Source organism: Schistocerca americana, chromosome 1 (assembly GCF_021461395.2).
Source record: "Schistocerca americana isolate TAMUIC-IGC-003095 chromosome 1, iqSchAmer2.1, whole genome shotgun sequence".
In the NCBI taxonomy this organism is placed as follows: domain Eukaryota; kingdom Metazoa; phylum Arthropoda; class Insecta; order Orthoptera; family Acrididae; genus Schistocerca; species Schistocerca americana.
The window spans coordinates 623,431,306-623,436,000 of NC_060119.1; the positions used below are offsets into that span (position 1 = coordinate 623,431,306).

General features: G+C 47.6%; 1 non-coding gene across 1 annotated transcript; it reads left to right on the plus strand.

The window, feature by feature from the left end:
- Positions 1-4,170: 4,170 nt before the first annotated feature.
- Positions 4,171-4,245, plus strand: Trnat-ugu. The gene has a single exon. It is a non-coding gene; the product is annotated as a tRNA-Thr (tRNA).
- Positions 4,246-4,695: the final 450 nt, after the last annotated feature.

Consider the following 4,695-nt stretch of genomic DNA (forward strand, 5'->3'; position numbering starts at 1 on the left):
GTTCTCCAGCATTTGCAAAATCCAAAGTCATGCATCGGATTGTCACAGGCTGTAGCGTGACTGATCACTCCAAATCACTCTTTTCGAGCCACCCAATGTCCGGTGGACTCGCCTCTTTTATTATTTCTAGCATCGCTTAGAACTGACTACGGAAGCTTGTGGGTTACGAGGAGCTGCTCAACCATCGCACCCCATTGTTTTTAACTCCCTGAGTACAATCATTGAGCTAGCGGAACAGACAGCTGGTAGCACTTCCGAAGTCACGAGTGACTCGTTCTGGTGATTTCACGTGATCTTTACTGCAATGATCGACGGTCCCTGTCCGACAGTACATGAGGTCTGCCCGGTCTTTCTTTTGCTATGGTTGTTTATTCACGTTTCCACTTCACATTCATCTCGTCAACAGTCGACTTGAGCAGGTCCAGGAGGTTGACATGCCCCTGATGGATCTGATACTGAAGTGACATCAAGTGACTACGTTCGAAGTCAGTGAGCTGAGGTCATCAGTCCCCTAGAACTTAGAACTACTTAAACCTAACTAAGGACATCACACACATCCATGCCGAGGCAGGATTCGAACCTGCGACAGTAGCGCCTAGAACCACTTGGCCACCTCGGTTGGCAGCTCTCTTGACCGAGCCATTCTGCTTTGACTGCCGCTCTGCTGATAACACCATACTCCCTGCCTTCTTTTATATTGGGGAGTCAGACTCTCGCGACAGCTAGTGGTCAGAGGTGTGTGGATTCTTTTGATCAGCTAGTTTATGATGAGGAGTCCATGTTTCATATTTCTGTTTTGGACTTTTGGTGCGTGAAGTCCCCTCATTCTTGACATGCCGCTGTCACACACTCGTTGCAAACAACCACCACTGCCGTCGCTCGACGCCAGGTGCTTGCAAAGGTGCGTCAGCATGTCTAAAAGCCAAAGTGAACTAAAGAACCTAGCGGAGCGACCATACGCAGTTGTATAAATATGTTCAGTACGATCAAATGCAGAGTCATTTTAAATACAGTTGGCACTCTGAGAACCATAATGGCCTAAAGCACGCAGTCAGACCTAAGGCCGACAATTTAGTGTCTACATAATGTATGTAATAATAACATGTCACAATCGGAGGTGAGTTTTATCTGAATCTTAAACCACAGAATGTGATTAATGACAATGGAGATAACGAGGACCCCAAAGTGTTGGAATTGTTCGTAATTTCATGTTTGGGGGGGGGGGGGGCATTTAGTATCTGTTGTTAATGTTCTGATGCTAGTTTCACATTAACTACAAACTTAACAACTGTAAAAAGACACTATTGTCACGATCATATATTTGGGTTCAAATTGGTTCATATGGCTCTGAACACTATGGGACTTAACATCTGAGGTCATCAGTCCCCTAGAACCTAAGGACATCACAAACATCCGTGCCCGAGGCACATTCGAACCTGCGACCGTAGCGGTCACGCGGTTCCAGACTATAGCGCCTAGAACCGCTCGGCCACCCTGGCCGGCTATATATTTGGGAATTAATATTATTCAAAAATATAAACTTAAATATTAATTAATATTTTTAACATAAAGTGAGTTTGTTATATTTTCATAGGTACTATAGGATGTTGAGACTTGATTAAAAATAGTTCTGACCTATGAGACAGCTGGTTTTCTCAAACTTCAATTTTTCTCAAAACTTAGTTTTTGTGCTTTGTGCCTTTATGGTTTTCAATACCTCTGTTTCTATTTCTTCGAATGTTATTAATTGCTATGTATTCTTATAAGTTTTGTACTGACCTAGACATATGCTTCCATAGCACTCGTTCCTATTACAGAGAGCAAACACTTTTTCTTCCTTTTTAATATTAATATTATGTCGAACTAGGTCTATTTACTGTTAGTCAGTAACGGAAGTCGATCTCTCAGACACACTGCTTCATAATTGATGCAATAGTGCGCCATAGAAAAATAATAAAAGGGAATAAACACTTACACTCCTGGAAATGGAAAAAAGAACACATTGACACCGGTGTGTCAGACCCACCATACTTGCTCCGGACACTGCGAGAGGGCTGTACAAGCAATGATCACACGCACGGCACAGCGGACACACCAGGAACCGCGGTGTTGGCCGTCGAATGGCGCTAGCTGCGCAGCATTTGTGCACCGCCGCCGTCAGTGTCAGCCAGTTTGCCGTGGCATACGGAGCTCCATCGCAGTCTTTAACACTGGTAGCATGCCGCGACAGCGTGGACGTGAACTGTATGTGCAGTTGACGGACTTTGAGCGAGGGCGTATAGTGGGCATGCGGGAGGCCGAGTGGACGTACCGCCGAATTGCTCAACACGTGGGGCGTGAGGTCTCCACAGTACATCGATGTTGTCGCCAGTGGTCGGCGGCAGGTGCACGTGCCCGTCGACCTGGGACCGGACCGCAGCGACGCACGGATGCACGCCAAGACCGTAGGATCCTACGCAGTGCCGTAGGGGACCGCACTGCCAGTTCCCAGCAAATTAGGGACACTGTTGCTCCTGGGGTATCGGCGAGGACCAAACGCAACCGTCTCCATGAAGCTGGACTACGGTCCCGCACACCGTTAGCCCGTCTTCCGCTCACGCCCCAACATCGTGCAGCCCGCCTCCAGTGGTGTCGCTACAGGCGTGAATGGAGGGACGAATGGAGACGTGTCGTCTTCAGCGATGAGAGTCGCTTCTGCCTTGGTGCCAATGATGGTCGTATGCGTGTTTGGCGCCGTGCAGGTGAGCGCCACAATCAGGACTGCATACGACCGGGGCACACAGGGCCAACACCCGGCATCATGGTGTGGGGAGCGATCTCCTACACTGGCCGTACACCACTAGTGATCGTCGAGGGGACACTGAATAGTGCACGGTACATCCAAACCGTCATCGAACCCATCGTTCTACCATTCCTAGACCGGCAAGGGAACTTGCTGTTCCAACAGGACAATGCACGTCCGCATGTATCCCGTGCCACCCAACGTGCTCTAGAAGGTGTAAGTCAACTACCCTGGCCAGCAAGATCTCCGGATCTGTCCCCCATTGAGCATGTTTGGGACTGGATGAAGCGTCGTCTCACGCGGTCTGCACGTCCAGCACGAACGCTGGTCCAACTGAGGCGCCAGGTGGAAATGGCATGCCAAGCCGTTCCACAGGACTACATCCAGCATCTCTACGATCGTCTCCATGGGGGAATAGCAGCCTGCATTGCTGCGAAAGGTGGATATACACTGTACTAATGCCGACATTGTGCATGCTCTGTTGCCTGTGCCTATGTGCCTGTGGTTCTGTCAGTGTGATCATGTGATGTATCTGACCCCAGGAATGTGTCAATAAAGTTTCCCCTTCCTGGGACAATGAATTCACGGTTTTCTTATTTCAATTTCCAGGAGTATATTATGTTTCTCAAGCAGAACATTCATGGCTCCGAAGACGTTATCTTTGTGAGAAGGAAATTTTTGCTGCTATACGTGGGCTGTCATTCCTTGCATTTGGTGCGCCTAACCTTTTTTCCCTAATTCTGCTGTCAGTCTCAGATTGAAATTAAGAATAGAATTTCATTAAAAATTGCTCATAACGTGTGTCTCTTTGCCCATGGTTGACAACCACATTAACCTGAGATGTAAAATCTCAGCGAAGAATTGCAAACGTTACGTATAAATGCTTTAGCGCATCCAAAATCTTTTTGCAATCTAAACACTGCTAAAACCTCCGACATGGTAGAGATGTTCTAAGTGGGTCGTAAGTGAGGAAGCCGTCCATGTTTGCGGCCAATGACGATTGTCAGCAAACTGAGATATTTTATTGAGTTAGTGATTTCAGCTGTCCCCATTGAGGTATATCAGCAACACCTGTTGGCAGCTGAGGGTTTCGATTAATTATCATTTCTTTCTAGAGAAGCTGCATGGTCATCATTGGTATCTGTTCTTTCGGAACAGTTACTGTCTTCATATAGTTAAAGGCTATCCTGCCATTGACCTTCTTCTGTGCGAATGCGCACACTTTGCCCAAATTCGTACGGGAGCCGTCACCTTAGCTGGCGCGAGTAATGAGTGAATGGGCAGATGCCATTTAGGAACATTACGAATGTAGGTTGTGGACAGTTGGGAATGTGGGTCTCACGGGAAACGTGCAAGGGATAAGCCCCTGCAGTCGCGCTATCCTCTGTGCCCTCGGTGGCTCAGATGGATAGAGCCTCTGCCATGTAAGCAGGAGATCCCGGGTTCGAGTCCCGGTCGGGGCACACATATTCAGCTGTCCCCTTTGATGTATATCAACAACACCTGTTGGCAGCTGAGGGTTTCGATTAATTATCATTTCTTAGTGATTTCCTTACTAGGACACATGCAATCCTCTTATACTTTACTATGATTCTACGCTAATCTTACTGGTGAGTTAATAGATGGAATAGCAGGGCCAATTAATGAGTAGCTGGACAAGAAAATTGTCCGTCACAATGGAATATTGACAATTAATGACTTCCCACACAAACAATGAGGAAAGAAGAGAAACTCGGCTTGACATGGGTCCCTACAGCAAGACCAGAAAAGTATGCTGCAAGCTTCCCTTGGTAATCTTTGCAGCTACTCTGTTGCCACAACAGCGGAGGCCGTGACTTGTAGAGCCTGAGATATTCGATTTACGGCTACAGCCTACCCTGGGGGCCACTTGTAGGAACTTCCGCCCCGCGAGG